The sequence below is a fragment of the Theropithecus gelada genome, chromosome 8, assembly GCF_003255815.1.
Source record: "Theropithecus gelada isolate Dixy chromosome 8, Tgel_1.0, whole genome shotgun sequence".
Classification (NCBI taxonomy): domain Eukaryota; kingdom Metazoa; phylum Chordata; class Mammalia; order Primates; family Cercopithecidae; genus Theropithecus; species Theropithecus gelada.
In genome coordinates this window covers 53,863,051-53,886,734 of record NC_037676.1, presented here as the reverse complement: position 1 = coordinate 53,886,734, position 23,684 = coordinate 53,863,051, and the positions used below count along the sequence as shown (strand labels likewise).

At 40.5% G+C, this 23,684-nt stretch overlaps 1 protein-coding gene and 1 pseudogene across 1 annotated transcript in view; both read left to right on the top strand.

Annotated features, from left to right (window-relative positions):
* The window catches only part of PXDNL (peroxidasin like), a 496,832-nt gene that overhangs the window by 74,501 nt on the left and 398,647 nt on the right, over positions 1-23,684 (top strand). The window lies entirely within an intron of this gene.
* On the top strand, positions 10,525-16,521 carry LOC112629770 (annotated as a pseudogene).

The following is a 23,684-nucleotide window of genomic DNA, read 5'->3' as shown; positions in this document are numbered from 1 at the left end:
AGGGTTTAGAGTAGAGGACACATGATGTTTCCATTAGTCGAAAAAGAGAGTTTTATCTTTTATTTACATTTCTTTTTCAAATGTGGTAAGGAGATGGTCATTTTGGTGGCAGAAATGAAGGTGTCTTTGGGCAGCTGGAAATACAAACTGGAATCTTGGGGACATTGATAAATGCAGAGGTGCCAAGTTTGTGGGAGTGAAAAAACAATCCAGGGAGTACATTTTGAAAATTAGTTTGAAATTCTTTGTATTATGAGCCAATTAATTTTTTAGAGTTGTTTTGGTATCTAAAGAACAGTCACTCTTATGGATAAAGAAATTCATTTTAGGTATTAAAAATGTCAACCTTAAAACTTTGTATATAGTTAACACTTAAAGGAAGAAGTGGAATTGCTTTCTTTCATTAGTTTTATTTTAAGACTCTTGCTTTCCAAACATTTTAATTAAAATTAAGATTTCAGCAATCAATATTTGTTGAAATAAGGGATGAAGGAAATAATGAACTTATCATTTATTCTTTACAACAGCCCTTATGCACCACAAAGGTCTGTCTACCTAAGGGAAGAAACTGGGGCACAAAATATAATTTATAGAGTTGACCTTAGCCACAGGGAGGACAGCTGCCTGGGACACCGTTTCAGGTTGCCTTGGGGAACGCTCTCTTTGCCTTTGTTACAGGCAGGTTTTTAAAGACAAACAGGAACAAGGAGTGGACTGATCCAAAGTTGTTTGACAGGCATTCTCATTGGTTTACAGAATAACACTGGTTAGTGATTGGCTGTACATTGTTGAACCATAAGGTGTGTGGCATTTTACAGCTACTTGGAGTCAGTTAGTCTGGAGCCTGCCTAGCAAATGACTTTAAGGGTCGTTATTTTAGTTAAATGGGGAGTGAGATATGTCTGCTGTCACATTTTAAATGCCTCTCTGGGCTGATAATTTAAAGAGGTTCATGTTCCTCACATAAAAAGTTTCTTTTCTGTCTTAGGGCTATGATAAACATCAACTGGCATAGTGCACATTCACTCTATACAAATGTATATAACAATGCCATATTCTGTGTGACAAAAATGTATGTTCCTCTCCTCAGAGCTGTTTCTCGCAAATGATAAATACTTTTGAAATCCCTTCTCTTCGTTTATTTAGACATAAAAATCACAGGAAAAATATCAGTGATGTTATCTTCTAAATGTCTAACTCAGCTTAAAAATTATGGCTCTTTCAAGGGTACAGGCCTCAATTAAAACGTCATTAACAATTCGACTTGGGAGTTTATTAGGTTTAGGTTGTGGTGGGAGGCAGGTAGGGGGAAAGACAACATTTTCCGGGAGGAACCCCCTAAACCTGTCCAGAAACCGTTAGAGAACTTTTATCTCTTTTTAGACTATTAAGTTGAAGAATTAATTATGATTAAAACAATTTTTACTTGCTTCATTAATTTTATTTATTTATTTTTCCTGAGACAGTCTGGCGCTGTCACCCAGGCTGGGGTGCAGTAGCAGGAGCTTGATTCACTGCAAACTCCGCCTTCCGGGTTCAAGTGATTCTCCTGCCTCAGCCTCCGGAGTAGCTGGGATTACAGGCATGCACCACCATGCCCAGCTAACTTTTGTTTTTTTTTTTTTTCAGTAGAGACAGGGTCTCACCATGTTGGCCAGGCTGATCTCAAACTCCTGATCTCAAGTGATCCACTCACCTCAGCATCCCAAAGTGTTGGGATTACAGGCGTGACCCACTGCACCTGACCAAATTTTTAATTTATTTTTAATTGGACAAAAATTATATATATTTATGGCATATAACATGATGTTTCAATATATGTTTACATTGTAGAATGGCTAAATCAAGCTGATTAACTTGCATTATCTCACATACTTATCTTTTTGTGATGAGAACACTTAAAGTATAATCTCTTAGCAATTTTCAAGAATATATGTTGTTATTAATCATAGTCACCATGTTGTACAATTGATCTCCTGAATTTATTCTTCCTGTTTAACTAAAATTTTATATCCTTTGATCAACATCTCCCCAGTCTCTCCATCCCTATTATGTTTTTTCAATTCAATGTTTTAAACCTGAGACTTTCAAGAGCTTCACTGTATTTGCGTTTCATGCTCAGATTTCGGCAGTTCTAATTTTGCTATGTAATATTGTTCTGAGTCTCAGCAGCTGCATGCTTGACTTAACACTGTCTTTTAATTTTCCTTGGAGGTTTTAAAGAGCACAGTAGAAAATATTGTCTTTACTTGATTTATTAGGTGTCAACCTAGGAAATACCAGATGGTTTTGTCTGGTAATTCTGCCATGTATTTAGAAAGATACTTGTTTGAAATTGCTAGGCAAAATGCCTATTTTTATTGTCTATGTCTTTTATCTGTCTCATGTTAAGATGTTAAGATTGTCATATAAATATTACGTGTTGATGTTGATGAGCTGTAAGTTCCAAAAGAGTTAGAGATTATTCACTCATCAACTTAGACTCCTGTTTCTGACCCCAACTATCACAACCAAGTAATTTCCACCATTTTGAAAGGTCAAGTGGGACTTAAATAGAACAATTTACCTAAACCATATGCCAAAAGGAATTTAGGGTGTTAAAAGAGTATTTTCTAGTATGTCCTCTTTTACTTTAATTTCTTTGATTCTTATTCTCAGTGTATAATTTAAAAATAGTTTGTTTGAATTCACTGTTTATCTCTACTCTTCCCTAACAAACTCTTCTTTGAAAATAAAAAATTTTGGAGCTTTAAGTCCTAAAATAATTATCCAAACAAGAAACTTAGAAAGGTGCTATGCTATTGATCTTTCAAAGCTCCGCATTATACTGATAGTGAGGTTTCGTGTAATGACAGGAATTAACTACCCTTTGCTGATAAGGTGAGAACATCATTCCTCAGCTTGAAAGATGCACTCTAAGTCAATGATGTCTAGAGTTAACCATAAAACATGTATTCAAGATATTTATTAATATAAAATGGAATATTCTTTTGCAGATACGCTACTCAGAATTCAAGCAAACCTTCTCATATCCCTTCTTTTGTTTTTTCCTTTATATATATATTATATATAAAATATATCTATAATATATATTTGTGTATATATGTATGTGTGTGTGTGTATATATATATTATTTGAGACAGAGTCTTGCTGTGTCACCCAGGCTGGAGTGCAGTGGCATGACCTTGGCTCACTGTAACCTCTGCCCCCTGGATTCAAGCGATTTTCCTGCCTCAGTCTCCCGAGCAACTGGGACTACAGGTGCCTGCCACTATGCCCGGCTAATTTTTGTATTTTTAGTAGAGACAGGGTTTTGCCATGTTGGCCAGGCTGATGATCTGCCCACCTCAGCCTCCCAAAGTGCTGGGATTACAGGCATGAGCTACCATACCCGGCCTGTTTTTCCTTTATTTACATTCCTTGCTCACTTTGTTCTTTCCTCCTCCATGTTTCCTCCTTTTCTGAGAGCAAATCACCAAGAAATGGCAAGAAAATACTTAGTTTTATAAGAAACTAAAACATAAGGTGTGCAAATCTTTTACTTTGTTCTACTTTTTTAAAACCAAAATCCACCAGGTGAGCACACTTGAGTTACATTTTGGAAGCCCATAGCCTTAAACTGCTTTATAGGATTCATTTGCAGATAGAAATGAGGGAAGGGGGAGGAAAATATGTTACTTATCTGTATTCATCAGAATGCTAGTGAATATGTTTTACAGCCTCAAGTAAGGACACTACAGGGTTTTCCTTTTCCTCTCAGTCTTAGATTTACTCTTGGATTTGGTTCTAAAGCAAGTGTTTCTAGAAGTCATGCTCATCCACAGATAACTACTGAGCACCTACCATGTGACAGGCACTGTTGCCAGAACAAAGCAGACAAACAGAATTTAGACTCTTACTCAAGGTGACAAATTGCTCTAAAAGTGGCCACAGGGCACCTGGGATTTGTAGTGAACAGAGAACAGATTGTTGAAACCCTCCTGGGATCCCATGTGATATGGTTTAGCTGTGTCCCCACCCAAATCTCATTTTGAATTGTAGCTCCCATCATTCCTACATGTCATGGGAGGGACCCAGGGGGAGGTAATTAAATTATGGGGACGGGTCTTTCCCAAGCTGTTCTCATGATAGTGGACAAGTCTCATGAGATCTGATGATTTTATAAAGGGGAGTTTCCCTACACACGCTCTCTTGCCTGCTGCCATGTAAGATGTGTCTTTGCTTCTCCTTTGCCTTCTGCCATAATTGTGAGGCCTCCCCAGCTATGTGGAAATTTGAGTCCATTAAACCTCTTTCCTTTATAAATTACCCAGTCTCAGGTATGTCTTTATTAGCAGGATGAGAACAGACTAATACAGTAAATTGGTACTGGTAGAGTGGGGCGCTGTTGTAAAGATACCCGAAATTGTGGAAGCGACTTTGGAACTGGGTAACAGGCAGAGATTGGAACAGTCTGAGGGGCTCAGAAGAAGATAAGAAGATGTAGGAAAGTTTGGAACTTCCTAGAGATTTGTTGAATAGCTTTGACCAAAATGCTGATAGTGATATGGACAATAAAGTCCAGGCTGATGTGGTCTCAGATGGAGATGAGGAACTTGTTTGGAACTGGAATAAAGGTGACTCTTGCTATGTTTTAGCAGAGTCTGGTGGCATTTTGCCCCTCTCCTAGAGATTTGTGGAACTTTGAACTAGAGAGAGATGATTTAGGGCATCTGGCAGAAGAAATTTCTAAGCAGGAAAGTGCTCTTGGGTGCTGTTAAAAGCATTCAGTTTTATGTATTCACAAAGATATGGTTTGGGATAGGAACTTATGTTTAAAAGGGAAGTACAACATGAAAGTTTGAAAAATTTGGAGCCTGATGATGTGATGGAAAAGAGAAACCCATTTTCTGAGGAGAAATTCAAGCTGGCCACAGAAATTTGCATAAGTAATGAGGAATCCAAGGTTAATTGCCAAGACAATGGGGAAAATATCTTCAGGACATGTCTGAGGTCTTCACAGCAGCCCCTTCCATCAAAGGCCTTGGAGACCTAGGAGTAAAAAAAAAATGGTCCAGGGCCCCCTGCTGTGTTCAGTCTTAGGACTTGATGCCCTGTGTCCCAGCCATGGCTAAAAGGGGCCAAAATAGAGCTCAAGTCATTGCTTCAGAGGGTGCAAACCCCAAGCTTTGATGGCTTACATGTGGTGTTGGGCATGTGAGTGTACAGAAGTTAAGAATTGAGGTTTGGGAACCCCTGCCTAGATTTCAGAGGATGTATGGAATTGCGTGGGTGTCCAGGCATAGGTGTGCTGCAGGGCAGAGCCCTCATAAAGAACCTCTGCTAGGGCAGTGCAAATGGGAATGTGGGGTGGGAAGCCCCACACAGAGTCCCAGTGGAGCTGTGAGAAGAGGGCCACCGTCCTCTAGACCCCAAAATGGTAGTTCCATTCATAGCTTGCAGTGTGTGCCTGGCAAAGCTGCAGACACTCAATGCCAGTTCCTGAAAGCAACCAGGAGGGGGCTGTACCCTGCAAGGTCACAGGGGTGCAGCTGTGTAAGACCATGGAAATCCACCTTTTGCATCAGTGTGACCTGGATGTAAGACATGGAGTCAATGGAGACCATTTTGGAGCTTTAAGATTTGACTACACCATTGGATTTCAGACTTGCATGGGGCCTGTAACCCTTTTGTTGTGGCCAATTTTTTCCATTTGGAATGGGTGTATTTATTCAATGCCTATAGCCCCATTGTATCTAGGAATTAACTAACTTGCTTTTGATTTTACAGGCGCTTAGGTGGAAGGGACTTTCCTTGTCTTTGATGAAACTTTGGATTGTGGACTTTTGAGTTAATGCTGAAATGAATAAAGACTTTGGGGGACTGTTGGGAAGGCATGATTGGTTTTGAAATGTGAGGACATGAGATTTGGGAGGCGCCAGCAGCAGAATGATATGGTTGGCTGTGTCCCCACCTAAATCTCATCTTGAATTGTAGCTTTCATAATTTCCACATGTCATGAGAGGAACTCAGTGGGAGGTAATTGAATCATGGGGGCAGGTCTTTCCTGTGCTGTTCTTGTGATAGTGAATAACTGTCAGGAGATCTGATGGTATCATAAAGGGCAGTTCTCCTGCACATGCTTTCTTGCCTTCCGCCATGTAAAATGTGACTTTGCTTCTCTTTCACCTTCTGCCATGAATGTGAGGCCTCCCCAGTCATGTGGAACTGTGACTCCATTAAACCTCTTCCCTTTAACAATTACCCAGTCTTCTGGTATGTTTTTATTAGCAGCATAAGAACAGACTAATATACCATCTAAGTGTTTATTTGTACATAAATGTTTATTGATTGTTTACTTTTCTGTCTTCTTCTATTAGAGAATTAGAGGGTTAGCCATTAGGGACAGAGATTTCATCTTAATAATCTCTACATTCATGGCATATAGACACATCAGTGGTACATAGTAGACAACTGGTAAACTGTTCAGAGATTACTTGGGGGTTTTCTTCCTGTAACTCCAAAATAAGGCCTATAGTTTGATGACATCCAGATTATGAAAATATAGCAATAATATATTCATAGAATGAGCTATACATAAAAATTGGTTTTGAAATAAAAAATGTGTAATGAAGGAAAAAAATTCAGGAAAGGTTATTTGGTTATGTTGACACTTTAAAATAGACTTTATTAGTTAGAGCAGTTTTAGGTTCATGGCAAAATTGAGTGGAAAGTACGGAGTGCCCATGTGCCATCTTGCTCCTGTAAGCTACCCCCTGTCAATACCCTGCATGAGGTGTTACAAGTGATGAACCTGCATTGACACATATTTATTACTCAAAGTTCATAGTTATTGCTTGGGTTCACTCTTGGTGTACATTCTAGGGGTTTTGACTGAAGTGTAATGGCATATATTCACCATTATGCTATCATACAGAACAGTTTCACTGCCCTAAAAGTCCTCTGTGCTCCACCTATCCTTCCCCCTTCTCTTCTAACCATTGGCAACCATTGAAATTGTTATTGTCTTCACAGTTTTGCCTTTTCCAGAATGCCATAGTGTGTCACAGAGCACATAGCCTTTTCAGATTGACTTCTTTCACTTAGTAGTGTGCATTTGAGTTTCCTCCATGTGTTTTTATAGCTTGATAGCTCATTTCTGGTTAATAGTTCCTAGTGTGGATGTACTCCAGTTTATCCATTCACCTGCTGAAGGACATCTTGTTTGCTCCCAAGTCTTGACAATGATGATTAAACCTTCTATAAATATCTGTGTGCAGGTTTTATGTGAATTAAGTTTTCCTCTATTTGAGGAAATGCCAAGGAGCACAGATGCTGGGTTATATGGCAAGAGTATGCTTATTTTTGTAAGAAACTGCCAAACTTTCCCAAAGTGGCTGCACTGTTTCGCATTCCCACCAGCAATGAGTAAGAGTCTCTGCTGCTCAGTATCCTCACCAGCATTTAGTGTTGTCAGTGTTTTGGATTTTGGCCATTCTAAATGGGTGTGTAGTGTTATCTCATTGTTTTAATGTGTAATTTTCTAATGACATATGATATTGAGCATATTTTCATATGCCTATTTGTCATCTGTATATCTTCTTTGGTGAGGTGTTAGTGGGGCTTTTACCCATTTTTTGTTTTCTTATTGTTGAGTTTTATTTTTTTGGTATATTTTGGATAACTATCCTTTATCAGAAATATATTTTGCAAATATTTTCTTTCAGTCTGTCACTTGTCTTTTCATTCTCTTGACAGTGTCTTTCACATATAGCAGTTTTTAATTTTAGTGAAATCTAGTTTAAGTTACGTCTTACTTAACAATGGGGGTACGTCCTAATTAGGTGATTCTTTCATTGTGCTCCCAGGCTACAAACCTATACAGCATGTTACTGTACTGAGTACTGTAGGCAACTGGAATGCAAGAGTAAGTATTTATGTATCTAAACATATATAAAATAGAAAAGGTACAGAAAAACACCATATAAAAGACAAAAACTGGTACACCTATATAGGGCACATACCATGAATGGAGCTTGTAGGATGGAAGTTGCTCTGGGGGAGTCAGTGAGTGAGTGGTGAGTAAATGTGAAGGCCTAGGACATTCCTGTACACTACTGTACACTTTATAAACACTGTAGACTTAGGCTACACTAAATTTGTAAAACATTTTTCTGTCTTCAATAATAATTAAACTAAGCCTACTATAAAGTTTTTCATTATAAACTTTAATTTTTTTAACTTTTTGATTCTTTTGTAATAACACTCAGCTTAAAACACCAACATATTGTACAGTTGTACAAAGATATTTTCTCTCTTTATCTCCCTATTCTATACATTTTTTATTTTAAAAACTTTTAATTTTTTTTTTCATTTAATACTTTTTGTTAAAAACTAAGACACAAACACAAGCACACACATTCGCCTAGGCCTGCACAAGATCAGGATCATCAATATTACCATCTTCCACTTCTATATCTTGTCCCAGTAGAACATTTTTGGGGCAGTAACACCCATAGAGCTGTCATCTCCTATGACAGCAATGCTTCTTCTGGAACACATTTTGAAGGACCTGCCTGAAGCTAATTTACAGTTTACTTTGAAAAAATATATAAGCAGAAGGAGTAAGTAAAATAATACTTAAAAGTATAATAAATATGTAAATTAGTAACATAGTCATTTATTATCAAGTATTATGTGCTATACATAACTGTATGTGCTAGATTTTTATACCACTGGAAGCACAGCAGGTTTGTTTACATCATCATAACCACAAACATGTTAGTAATGCATTACACAATGAACTTACTATGGTGACAACATCACTAGGCAATAGGAATTTGTCAGCTCCGTTGTAATCCTATGGGACCACCAGTGCACGTGTGGTCCATCACTGACTGAAACATCATTGTGTGGTGCATGACTGTATTTAATATGTTAAGCAATAGAATACATATGTGAAATTTAAGAGAACAAAATTTTACTTTTAACTTTTCTTTTTTGTTTACTCTCTTAAAAGGAAAGCTTTAGAGAAAATAAATGTAACAGAATCTATTTAAACAAAGAAGAATTCATGAACTGGGGAGCACTCAAAACCGGCAGAGCTCAGAGTGCTCTGCTAGAGTGTGAGCAGCAAGCTTTCAGAGGCTGAACGTGGAAGCAAAGTTAAGACATTTCCTGATTACCTACCGTAGGGGTTTGCATTATTTAGGCCTAGCGTGATTGTAGGTCCCTGGTTCCACAGCTAACCTGGTGCTTGGCTCTTTGTGATTGACTGAGTCTAGATGTTTCTTCCTTTTTATTTTTCCTTTTCTTTGTCAGTTATAAAACAATGCCCTCCAAGCCAAGTTTCAGTTTGCTTACATAGAGCTCTGGATACAGAGGAAACCTTAGGCCAAGGGCTTCCTCTTATTTGCTTTAACAACTCTGTATTCCCAAAGTAAATGTTTGAGTTTTGTATTCTTCTAAGTGATCTTGCAACAGTAGATAATTGTAAACACTAGCATTGCCATAAAGAGAAATGTTTTTATAGTATTTTGCATTATTGTTTAACTTGATTCATTTTTGTTATGTTGGTTACGGTGCAGATGTTTACGGACCCCCACTGTGTAGCAGTACTATGGAATCATTTTTACGTGCTTTTACTTTGATTTGAGAGTATGTAATTGTAAAGTGATCCTATAGATTAAAAGCAAAATTACAAAGCAAAATGCCATGCTCTTTAGTACAAGCAACATAAGGAATTTAGGATCAGTGTTTCAAATTTCCAGGCAAACAATCTTGTTCCTAGTCTGCACTTACTATAAGTACTTGTTTTCTAGCATCTCAGGAACAATTTATTTCTTGATGCAAAACATTTCTTCCAATTTGTATTATATTGGTGTCATCTTATAAGGACAAACGGAGTAGTTAGACTTTTATTCAAGGTACGCTTCATGCTCTTGGCCATGGAGGGAGGCCCGTCAAGGATCATGGTTGTTCTGTCATTTAGGAAGGTGGGGAGCCTTTCTTGAACTGGAAGAAAAGGGTTGAAAGTCCTTACTAAAACTATAAAGTATTGCCTGGGTCTAAGAATCTAGTAGTACTTTGAAACTTTATTCAGGTAGATTATTCCAAAATGGTGATAAATGAAATTAAACTTTTCAGTATAGTAGGTTATTTTTTTCAAATCCTAGATTTTTAAAATGAGCTTTTAGTGGCTCAATGTAATGAAAATATTGAAAGGAACCACACCAGATTCATTAGCTTTGTAAGTCACTTCAAGATTTATTTTAGGTGAAGCCTTGTGCTGCTTTAAGTATCATTTAATGTTGAACATTCTAGGAATCTAGAATCTAGGTTATCTTCTAACCTAGAATGTGAGTTAAAGAATAGTTCAGTTGAACAGCAAAGAATAGTGATTAATAAAACGACCTTATAGGCATGTAAGAAGACCTGTCTTCCTCATCTTCTATCTTTTTGCACAGTCACATCTACCTTTTTCTGGTCCCAGGTGGTTTCTGTGGGCACAAAGAGACATAAGACAGGGAGGTAAGGGCAGCTATCATGGGCCTTTCAATGAATTCCGTTTCTCTTGAGTTCACCAAGCCGGAGGTGAAGTGGGATGTAAGCAGGCTACAGGATCAAGAGGTACAAGAGCCGGCGTAGAGCCAGCGTGTTCATCCACTCGGTAAGGGACTTTGGGCCCATGGGTGCTGAGAGCTCTTCGCTCTACCTGGGGCCCCAGAGGTAATGGGACTCATTCCTGCTCCCACGGAGCTCATTTTAGTGGGAGAAATGAACTATTCAAGAACTGATTTGAGTAGATTGCAGTTAGAGCGGCAATTGAGATACACACAGGGCATCAAAAAACGCTGCATTTCTTTCTGTAATGTTTAAGTCTCAGAATCAAGGGTAGAATTTCAAGAGATTCAAGAGACATTGAACAAATCCTTTTTATTTTACAGTTAAAGCTGAAGTTCAGAGACTGAAGTGATTTTATCAAGGCTACATCAATAATTAATGACTGAGCCAAAACGTAGAGGCCAATGTTGTTGAAATAGTCAGTGGTCACATTTAAGCCTAATGAAGCAAAGTTTTTGAAAAATTATGACCCATAAAATCAGCTTACACATGTAAGATGACCTGTGTCTTACCTGTGTGTGAATACTTGCCTGTTGACCATTTACTATACATCCTTGCAGCACATAAAACACCTTAAGGTGTCTTACTAAAGAGAACTGGGTTCTATCCCCAGTCAAAATGTTCTTTTGTTGTTCCCAATCTCCCAAGACTTATAATTCTTGCCTGGGAGTGTTTGGTAACACAGATTTGACAACCAGGCAGCTAATGGAATGAGGCGCTTCAAGAGCCTGAGGTGGGAGATTTTCTCCTCCTTCCATGATAGAGGCCAAGACAATGCTCCCGGGAAGGAAAGAGAGCACTCTGCCCCTGAATTTGTTCTTATTATAGAAGCCTTCTATTCTAGAAGTGCTACTTTTATTTTGTAGCTAAGATGATTAAAGAAAATAAAGTAAGTGGTGTTAGAACCACATTTACAAACATAAATAGAATTTTCAATCAGTTTACTCAGATTTCTTCAAGTACTACTAATAAAAACATCGCTTTTATTTCTAATGCTCTTATTTCTTGCCAATGGGAAAGACAAAAACACCGACATGCCTACCCATTGTGGCAAATGTTGTATTCTTTCTGTGACCGATGGACATGGTGCCATGGGGATGATGATGGGGCTGTTGATTGTCAACAAATATTTATGGAAGGTTTGATACTTTCTAGACATTGTGGGTGCAGAAAACCCTTAAAAGGACCTTGTCCTCAGCCTCTTAGTACATGGTTGAATAGAAAAGACAGCAAATACCCAGAAATTAGTAATAAACATCTGGAGTTCGAACCTGCAGAGAGCTATAATGGTGCCACCGCACTCCAGCCTGGGTGACAGAGTGAGACCCCATCTCCAAAAAAGAAGAAAAAAAAAAAAAAAAAAAAAGAAGTGTCCAAGGACAATAGGTGGAGTCGGTGAGAGTTAGAGGAGTCTGGCTGCTGGGTGAGGGGAGCAATTGGGAGTAGTTCCTGGAGGAAAAGCTGGGCTGGTGTAAACTGAAACATGCATGAATTTTAGTGATTGCTGAGAAAGGCAATAGAGCTCATGGCACTCACAAGGACAGGGCAGGGGATCCTTAGATGATAAAAAGGACGGACAGGGAGCTGAGAGCTTTCAGGCTATTTCAGGTCTCATTGGGCTAAACCGGCTTCCACAGGGCTGGGGTGACCCACACGAAGCCTGTTACTCACCTCTGCCTACAGTGGACTTTGCTAGTAGTGTCCATGGCATTTTATGGACTAAGGAGAACTATTTATGGTGGCTCACAGTGGCCTACTCTCGAAGGACAGAAACACCTTCCACAGGTAAACACAACTTCAATTCTCTTGAGATTGCTCTTCTTCCTGACATCTGATTTTTCCTTGTCTTCTGCAATGTCATGTGGTCGTCAGCAGCTAATTTACATAACAGATATCTCTGTTGTCTCAGACCTTGTTTGGAGACCTGCGACTGCAATGGAGAACCAAACAGATGGGGTCTCTATTCTCCAGCTGTCCCGGACCCGCTTCCCAATCTCCTCTGATGACATCTCTTCTTCTGCCTGCTCTTTTATTTTTTATTTATTTTTTTATTATTATACTTTAAGTTCTAGGGTACATGTGCACAACCTGCAGGTTTGTTACATATGTATACATGTGCCATGTTGGTGTGCTGCACCCGTTAACTCGTCATTTACATTAGGTATATCTCCTAATGCTATCCCTCCCCAATACCCCCATTCCCCGACAGGCCCCTGTGTGTGATGTTCCACACCCTGTGTCCAGGTGTTCTCATTTTCCAATTCCCACCTACGAGAGAACATGCAGTGTTTGGTTTTCTGTCCTTGTGATAGTTTGCAGAGAATGATGGTTTCCAGCTTCATCCATGTCCCTACAAAGGACATGAACTCATCCTTTTTTATGGCTGCATAGTATTCCATGGTGTATATGTGCCACATTTTCTTTCTTGTCTTTTCTTTTTTTTTTTTTGAGACAGAGTCTTGCTCTGTCGCCCAGGCTGGAGTGCAGTGGGGCAATCGCAGCTTACTGCAAGCTCCGCCTCCTGGGTTCACGCCATTCTCCTGCCTCAGCCTCCCAAGTAGCTGGGACTACAGGTGCCCACCACCACGCCCAGATAATTTTTTTGTATTTTTAGTAGAGACAGGGTTTCACTGTGTTAGCCAGGACGGTCTCGATCTCCTGACCTCGTAATTCACCTACCTCGGCCTTCCAAAGTCCTGGGATTATAGGCATGAACCACTGTGCCCGGCCGTGCCACATTTTCTTAATTCAGTCTATCACTGATGGACATTTGGGTTGGTTCCAAGTCTTTGCTATTGTGAATAGTGCCGCAATAAACATATGTGTGCATGTGTCTTTATAGTAGCATGATTTATAATCCTTTGGGTGTATACCCAGTAATGGGATGGCTGGGTCAACCAAAACAGCATGGTACTGGTACCAAAACAGAGATATAGACAAATGGAACAGAACAGAGCCTCAGAAGTAATACCACACATCTACAACCATCTGATCTTTGACTAACCTGACAAAAACAAGAAATGGGGAAAGGATTCCCTATTTAATAAATGGTGCTGGGAAAACTGGCTAGCCATATACAGAAAGCTTAAACTGGATCCCTTCCTTACATCTTATACAAAAATTAATTCAAGATGGATTAAAGACTCCTCTGCTTGCTCTTAAAAGCAGCTGTTCCTTATAGGCCTGTCCTCTAGGATCCTTTCTCTACATACTCTCCCTTTGTGGCCTCTTCTACTTGCATGCCATCAGTTAACAACCTTGCAGAGATTCCCCAAATAGCCATTGTAGCCCCAAACTCTCTCCTGAGCTCTGGCCAGCAGTCTCCACCTGTCCTCCCAACCTGCTGCTGTCGTAGATGGGTCACTGCTCTGTGAGTAGCACCCCACCCCCACCCCTAGTCCAGCGATAGCCAAGAGAGGCCCATCCCGCTCAGTGTCTCCCTCTTCCCTTTTCTGCACCCTCCACCCCTATTCAATTCAACCCTCAAACTCCTCCATCTTATTTCCTCTTCTTCCCTGCCGCCTTGCGGTCATCTTGTTCAGGTGCAGACTGTCTCTCTCCTGAGTTATTCCAAGTGGCTCCCACCAGACTCCTTGCTACCAGTTTTATTGTTTCCAACGCAGTCCTCTCATTGACAGCAAAAGTGAACTTTCTGTAAAGACAAGCCTGATCACGCCCCCTCCCTGCCTAATGTTTTCAGTGGCTGCTGACTGCCCTTAGGAAACAGCCCCTTCTGGCTCAGAGGACCTTTGTCGACCTGCTGGTGCTCCCCCAGCCCCTGGCCCACCTTCTGCAAGTCACTCACTGCTGAACTGCTCCCCGTGCACAGAGACCCCGAACTGCTCTCGCAGTGGAGCCCTCCAAGTTCTCTGTGACTGAGGAACTGCACACAATGTGTTTCTCTCCTTGATGGACTTCTCTCCATTTGGGCCACAGCAGAGCCTTTCCTAACATTCTGGACTAGGGTAGTTGGGTTGGCTCAGGGCTTGCTTGAGGCTGATACCGCCCTTGCAGGACTGCCTGTCTAGTGTCCCTTCTACCTGATAGGGCAAGAGTTCTGGGAAGCCAGTGTCTGAGTCTGGTTTCAGTTTTGTTTTTACCTTTTCTCATCTGTATCTGCAAGGCATAGATGAATTAGGAATAGTAAATTAGAGTCTGGATTTGAATCCAGGTCCATTTGACTCTCAATTTGTGTTTTCTTTACCATGTTCCTGTTTTCTCTAAGTTAATTTCACACTAATTGGAAAAGTGAAATCTTTTTTCTGAGTGCTATCCAGAAGGGAGATTAATTGTCTTTTATAGATTTTTTTCCCCAGATATTCTGCTTGTAGACTTTGACTAATATAGCTCTATCTTGTGTCCTTTCCTTTCCTTTCCTTTCCTTTCCTTTCCTTTCCTTTCCTTTCCTTTCCTTTCCTTTCCTTTCCTTTCCTTTCCTTTCCTTTCCTTTCCTTTCCTTTCCTTTCCTTTCCTTTCCTCCTTTCCTTTCCTTTTCTTCTTTTCTTTTCATTGTGTGTGGGGCAGGTATATGCTACAGAAATGAATTCTTGAGGCCATTTTGCATCCCCACGTGTGAGTGCCTAGTCTCAGCTGTTCTACCAGAGATCCCTTGAGTGCCAACCCTAGTGATATGGACAGGAGACAGGGAAATACTGGATAGAAGAAAGCAGTTCCCTGGCAAAGTCCCCACCCCCAAGCTTGGAAACCTGTGGCCCTAAATGAGAACAGGCATTCCTATTTTTGCTCCCAAAAATAGGAAAAAGAAAGTTGTCTTTTGGCCTGCCATGTCCCCTTCCTGTACTCATGTAAACCCCAAACCCCGGGTTCCATGAGGGGACAAACAGAAGAGCAGAAGAATGGTAGAATGGTGCAGCATAGAGAAGAGAAGGAGTGTCTGAATGCTCAGAGGAGTTTGGCTGGGGACACTGGGAGAGAAGATGGGCCACTGGGCAGCCAAACCCCAGGGAAAGATCATCTTCCCACTCCATCCCCTTTCCAGCTCCCCATCCACCCCACTGAGAGCCACCTCACCACTCAATAAAAAACCCACGTTCATCTCTGAGTCTGTATGTGACTTGATTCTTCTTGGACGCTGAACAAGGACCCAGGTACCAAGAGGGCACTGAGCTGGTTAACATGTAAGTCACCTGTGAACTGCAAAGCTAAAAGAATGCACTGTAACATATGCCCACTTAGGCTTCAGGAGTTTCAGCCTACCGCCCCTGGATGCTGCTGTGGCATCAGAGCCCAGGGGCTCTTACCCTGGCTCCTGCACCTGCCCGTCTGTGTGCTCCCCCTCCCATAGGGGTTGGAGTGCACATGGTGGCCAAACAGATGAGCCACATCCCTGTCGCATTTCCTGCAAGGTGGGTCAGGGAACTCCCCCATTTCACTAGTCCCTCTTGCTGCCCCTTTTCCTCTCCAACAAGTTGAAAGAAACAATCATGAATCAGGGAAAGCTCAGCAGACAGCAGGCACTGGTGTGCATTGGTGAGAAAGCAACTGCTTGCAGAAGGAAGAAGAACAGCTGCAGCAGATTATAAAAAACTTTAGCTCTCCTTAAAGAAGTTAGGGGTAAACACTATCTCTGGTACTGAAGAGGTGAATATGTTTACAAACCGATGAACAGCAATCCATTTTAGCAACCCTAAAGGTCAGGTACCTCTGCGAACACTTTCACCATGACAGGCCATGCTGGGACAAAGCTGCTGAAAGAAATGCTACCAGCTGGTTTTTCATTGTAAACCAGCTTGGTGCAGACAGTCTGACTAGTTTAAGGAGACTGGCTGGAGTTCCGCCAAACTATCTGTAGATGGAAAAGCACCACTTGCTGCTGGAGAGGATGACGATGATGGCGAGAATGAAGTTCCCGACCTTGTGGAGAATTTTGATGAGGCTTCCAAGAATGAGGTGAAGTGAATTGAGTCAACTTCTACAGAAAATAGAAGTTGCAGAAGTTACTGGGAGCTGCTGTTTTATATTATGACTGCTTTTCAAAATTGTCTTCTTTATGGATCTCATAAAAACTAAATCTCTAACATTTTTAAACCCAAGTGCCTTAGATACTTCAGCTGTTTTTAGTTTTTGCTTATACACAATTCATTCTTTGCAGCTAATTAAGCTGAAAAAAACCTGGGAATAAAGTTTGAAACACAGATTAATAGAGTTCTTTGTCTAATTAAAAAAAAATGAAGTGAGTTCTTGAGTGTGAAGAGTGTTTTAGTTTTCGTGGTCTCTGCTCATTTTCAGTGCCAGCCTCACTTTCGGCCATCCTTGATTCTGGGGTGCTGGTGTGTCCTTTGAAGGTTGTCTGCGGGTTGAAGCTCAACCTGGGACTGAAGCTCTGAGTCTCAGGGTTCAGCAAGGTGGCTCTGAGGACTCGTTCTTTGGCTCTGCAGCCTCTGAGACAGTGCTTCAGCTCCCTCCCTGTCACTATCCAGAAGAGCCACGGATATCCGGGGACCGTGGTGGAACAGCTTTGGGAGGAAAATGAGATTTTCCTTCCATGCGAGCGAGCGTCTGTGTCAGCCTGCGGAGTTCCCTTTGTTGTGCCTGGAAGTACTGAACACTTGCTCTTATCTTGCCTTCACCAGCCTAGACAGGAGCCTGCACAGGGCCAGTAGGGAGCTGGCAGCAAGATGGAAAAGCGCGGTGACCACTAGCTGTGTGAATATGCTGTTTATTCTGCTGTAAAGGTGATGGTGTTGGTGTCCTAGATGCTTCAGCAAAATATCCAGCTAGGAAGTGAGAAATATACCCAATTTTCAAGAGCTTATTAAATTAATGTCACTTGAATGCAGGGATTACTCAAGTGAGACTTCATCTATATGCTGCTCAGGAATATCAGGATAGCACATTTCTTTTTAAAATTTTGGTTAATAAAAATAAAAATACTATTCTCAAAAAAGAGCATACTTATTCACATGCGATTCATATAAATAACACCACAATTACGCCAATAAGTCTGATTTATAAATAGTATCTATTTACAAATAACAGCTGACAGTAAAGCAGGAAGTTGGGAAAATAAACATAAATGAAAACCCTTCCAAAAACATTTTCAAAGTGTAATAAAAAATTACTGAGTATTAAACACAGCTTTAAAAATGCAGTTCAGACATAAAGAATAAAATGCCATATAAGTTGTTTTTTAAGAACAATTTGCTTCTGTATAAAACTTCTCCCAAACTCAGGAAGTCTGATTTTTTTAACACAAATGACGAGTTCAGGATCCTGGTAAATTGAAAATATCTGGCCGGGCGCGGTGGCTCAGGCCTGTAATCCCAGCACTTGGGAGGCCGAGGCTGGCGGCTCACGAGGTCAGGAAATCGAGACCATCCTGGCTAACACTGTGAAACCCCGTCTCTACTAAAAAAATACAAAAAAATTAGCCGGGCACGGTGGCAGGCGCCTGCAGTCTCAGCTACTCGGGAGGCTGAGGCAAGAGAATGGCGGGAACCTGGGAGGCGGAGCTTGCAGTGAGCCGAGATCGCGCCACTGCACTCCAGCCTGGGCGACAGAGCGAGACTCCGTCTCAAAAAAAAAAAAAAAGGAAAATATCCAGCTTTTAAAGTATGAAATCACCGAAGGAACTCATGCAGATGATCAACATGAGCGTACCTAACACACCACAGCGGGGCCAAGAGGCAGTCCTCGGGGCATACGAGCTGTCACAGGGGAAACTGTGAAACAAGATTCTTCAAGCAGATGTGTCCATCTTTGAGTTTTATAGCACAGGGAATGAGATGTCACAGCATACTTTTCAAAAGAATTCTATGAAAACTATAACTGAAGCAAAAGTGACTAGTAAACAATGAGAAGTGTGCCCCTTTAGGGCAATGTATGAAAATGCAGTTAGAGGCCGACTAAGAAGTTCGAGCCACGGTTGGTATTTCTTGGTTCACTTTGGAAGGCTACTATCTTTTTTGAGAAGAAAACCAAAAAGAAGAATGCTGGAAAGTGTGTACAGATAACTTCTACCTTTTTCACCCAACCTCCAGTGCAGCCCTTTGGTTTTACATTGGTGCTCCCCAATCCTTGTCACTCACTAAGGGGTGGAGAGCTTCCCTGCTGGGTCCAGGGCTAAAAATGGAAGTCCTGCACAATCTCCCAGCTCCTCCACCGCAGTCCCTGGCCCCCACATGGAAGGTGGTCTCCCTCCTTCCAGATCCCTGAGACTGCCTGTGGCTGTGGCGTTGGAGTCTTCTTGGGACAATCAATTCCAGGCCTTGCTTTCCTTCCTGGGTACTCGCCCGTGCTCCTGTTCCTTCCAGCCAGGCCTGCCTCCTCAGACAGCTGTGTCAAAAGCAAGACATTTAAGAGAAGTGGTGACCGCTCTCTGTTTTCTCTTGATCAGAGAAGAATTTAGCACAAGTTGTAGTAATTTTTAAAAAAATCTAGCTCATTTGCTCAAAGGACAACAATTTAAAAGAAAACATATTCAGCATGACTCACTTTGCTTTTAGGTGACAATAAGTTTTTGAAAACCCCCCTTATAATTAGCCAGTTAGCCAGTGAGTGGCAGCTGACTCTGGTGGTGGCTTGCCCAGCATCCATTCTTGTTCTTCTTGTTCCCTTTTGCCCACAGAATCCTGCAGGGTGACGCTGCCTGACCACAAATACTCATCTTCTCTCCCTCTCCTGCTGCTGCAGAGGCCAGAAGGGTCTGGCCAGTGAGGACTATCCTGGCCCCACTCATGGGCACTATTTCCTTTTCCCTGAGCCTCTCCTCTGATTCCAGCTGATTGTGGTCTCTGGTCACGCACAAACACTGATTATGCAGGGACAACCTTGCAGCTTGTGCTTCCAGCCCAGGTCATGGCTTTTATTTTCTGCTGTGTGGCTTCTCAGATCCTGCAACATGGATAGCCCACACTAGAGATGTGGGATGTTAGCACTCATGGAGCACCTGTGACTGATGGGATGGCAGAAACAGACAGATGTGTCCCCTTTTATCCGCCAGGTCTAAGTTCTGAGAAGCATTTGGAAGACTCTGCAGTTCTTTTGCAAGTCATCTATGGCACTGGCCAATGTGTCCTTAGAATGGTTTTTCCTCCTTTCCAGGTTTCTTCATTCCTCACACCCGCTCCCTGTCACATTCCTGTGTAAACTGCCTGGAGCTATGTCTTTATCTCAAGTTCTGCTTTCAGAGAAACTATACTATTACAAGATATCTGCAAGAGCAGGAATCAAGGGCATCTTTTTAAAAGGGAGAGACAGTTAGAATTGGTAAGCCCCTTCTTTCTCATTCTCACTGGTAAAGGCAAAAGTTATTTTGTCAAGATGAGTGTGAAGGCCACATACTAAGGGTGATAAAGCACAAAGTCCTTGTTGACACTGCTGAGCAACTGCAGCCACCTAGACAACCTCCTCTGGTCTTGTATGGTGCAAATAGCTCATCTGTTTGAGTCTGATTAGGGTTTTCTGTTATTTGCAGCCCAAATCATTCCTAAATGATAGAGTAGAAAAAAACAACAACAAAAGAGTACTTGGATTTACAAATCTTAAGGTAGCGATTAGAATCTTGCCTTTTGAAAAATCTTGCATCTCTTTCCCTTGCTTGCTGTGAGGGGCCCGAGGGAGCCTTCTCTGCTCTTCCTGACGATTATAGGAACTAGGGGTGCAATCGTTTTCCACCTGCCTTTGGGGATGCCTGGTGTAGGTCCTGTGTGCTGCCAATGTTTTCTTCTCTGTTCTTTTACTTTCCTATATTATCATTTACTTTCTGAAATATGAATTAGATACACAAAAAGTAATCTGGAGAAAATCATGGCACACATTTGGAGCTCTTACACTATTATCCTTATGGATTCTAAAATGTCTTTTATATCTCACAGGGCCTTTTCCTCACTAAAGGTACATTTGGCTTTCATTGATTCAGCCTTGTTTCACAGCAAGAGTGCACAGTTTAAAAAACACATAGCATAAAGTAAAATTAGTTAACTACACCTCACTTCAACTAGCTTGATTGAAAGTTAGTCTCATTCCATGGAATCAGCAAGAGGGAAAGGAGAATTTATGTGTTGTGCAGTTGAGCATTTGAATACATGATTGTTTTAGGATTTTTGTCCTTTTGAAGGTGTAGCAAGGCTGCCAGAAATGCAATGGCCCCAAGGTACAGCTGTCAAGAAATATCTACCGAAAGGGTATTGCTTCATTAAACATAGATCTTTCCTTTGTTCATTAGGATCTTGCCAGATGGGAATTCAGTGTTTTGAAAGCAGGCACCCACATGGAATTTTGTTTCTGACATTGATGAATGACTGAATCTCTCCATGGAGTTTTGTTATGGGGTGTCAGTGAGTGTTAGTTGAGGGCGTGACTGTAACTTTTCATGATACAGAGATCTGTAGGTGTCAACCCAGTCTATGGTTGAGCAATCATAGTACAGCATCCATATCTATAAATCAAAAGGGTAGAGGCAAACTCTTGAATTTAAATTTGCATGTTGTAAGATTCTTCCAAGTGGACTGAATAGCTTTGTTTTAAACTTCTGTTGAACTTTCAAGTACCGTCATTTACTGTACCTGATAAGAAACACAGGCAGCTCAGATAAAACACTGGGTTGCAGATCAGAAGAACGAATATCCAAAGAAACGAAGTTAGCCCTGCCTCAGGTTACTGTACCTCCTGAGTCAGCTGACACCTGCTACCTCCACACCATTAACTTGACTAGACACCCCGCCCCCGTATTCATAAGGATCTTTGGAGGGTGAATAAACTATTTCTATTGTAGCATTTGCAGGATGTGCTACATGTTGATCTTCTGTTACCTTCTGCCACAGGAAGTCAGTGAGGTGCCTGTTTATAGAGTTGGAGAAGCTAAGAATATGAGAAATCAACACTTTCCTCAATCACCTAGCTGGTAAATGGCACAACTGACGTTCAAACCTAATGTGTCTGACTCAAAAGACATTTTTTTCATTCTTCTCTACTGCTTAGTGTAGTGTTTAAAATTGTGTTTGGTGGAGTCAGTTGGAGTTCAAGTCCCTGCTTCACTGATTACTAGCCGTGTTTTTCTGCAACTAAGTCAATCTCTCACCCTCTCTGTTTTGCCATTCAAAATCAGGTGTATCTTATCGTGGTTTTGATTTGCATTTCCCTGATGATCAGTGATGTTGAGCATCTTTTCATATTCTTCTTGGCCCTTTGTATGTCTTCTTTGGAGAAATGTCTATTCAAGTCCTTCACTTATTTTTGAATTGTGTTGTTTGTCTTTTATTGTTGAGTTGCCAGAGTTTTAAAAAATACTTTCATATTAATTCCTTATCAGCTATATACTACATTTAATATTTATCTTTTAAGAAGCAATAGAAGCCTTTTAAAGAGCTGAGAAAATGGCAAAAATATTGGCAACTAATGCTGCTCTCATGATACTCCCCATAGTGGAAACTGATGAAGGGTTTTCATTTGGCAATGGGTGAGGTTGGACATGCTCTCTTTATGGCACTTACAATTTATTCTTTGGTAGAAGGAAGGATACTAACAACTCAGTAATATTTTCTCTGTTTCCTTGAAAAAAGACAATTGCAGCTTTTGAATTTGTAAGTTGAATGGGATAACAGAGGATAATACTGAAGCGAAAAGGTGTCTGAATGGAAAGGTATTTCGTTTGTCCATTCAGGAGATTTGTTTTACTTTACAAAATGATGCAATGGAACAAATACCTATGTTACCATTTTTCTTCCCCTCTTGTCATTTATTTTTCCTTTGAACTGTTATCCTCTCCTCTCAACTGTTCTCTGTGTGAAAATGTCATACCTTCTTGATTTTCAAATGCTTTCAGAGTAGCAACAGGTAATAGAAGTTCAACATTTAACAATCTCAATATTTAAACTTAAACATTTTCCACAATATTATACCCCCAAAATCTTTTTTTTCCCATTAAGCTATTAAAAAAAATAAATAAATAGAACACAGACAGCCTCCCAGAATGACTGAAGTGTCTGTTTGCTCTAGATGTATGTATATGGCCAACAGTGTAGTGGTAATAGAATGCTTCCTCCGTGCGATAAAATGAAGATGGTGGATAATAGCGCAGCAATATTACTAAATCAGAGAAATGACGCCTTGAATTCTTTAAAGTGCAGTGTAGCCAATGATAAGTCATCCTTCCATGTGGCAGAAAAGAGAATCTGGGTGCACAAAGTATGGGCATATTTATTAAGTCAAAAATATAAGGCCTAGAGGATAACATTCTACATAATGTGGCCAATTTATGCTGTAATCATTAGGGATGACTTAATTGTACTTGTTACAATATTCTAATCTTAAAAAGGAGTTGAACTCAATGTACTACCCATTCTGAAGAGCTTTAAAAAGCATTTCAGGGTGATAAAAATTACCGGCTCTTGTATAATTTTCTTCATTTGAAAACTCCAAAAAACAATTTATGCTTTTATTATATGGATTTTGCAAACATAAATGTGTACAGAATTAAAGCAATATGGAGGAAAGGTAAGACTGTGGGGTTTTTTGGTAGATCACTTTTATTACAATAAAACAAGTGACTATTTTGCTTGGATCTAACATTTATTATCTTTTGGGAATACATTTCAACCCTAATTGAGATTAAAGGCCTACAACAGAAAATCGGATTTTGCTAATCAGCTCTTCTTATACTACAAATGATTCCTCAAAAAAATGTGTTTATCTTCATGGCAAGCAGTTTATTTCTTCATTGAGTTTTTTTTTCTACTTTGATGACAAAAGGATAACGCTTGTTTTGACTAACCAAGTCTTTTAGCATATTAACTTACCCTTAATGAATTGTTTGTGGTTAAACAATTGGCCCTTAATATACATAGGCCTGTGGTTTTATCTTCAGATTACTTGACAGAAACTATCTTAACCAGGTGTGAGGACAATGTTGGCCAGCCTTGCCTATTCAACTGGGGTGGGTGACAGAAGGCTCTGTTTCTGGGTGATGGTTAAAGGTATTTCATTTCATTCTCAAGTGTCCTTGTTTGAATGCCAAGTTATATAATCATTCTACATTTAGCCAGCTGCCGCTTCTGATAAGACTGCCTAGGAATTTAAAGATCCTTTATTTTAAAAAGACAGGCATATCAAACCTGAGATAA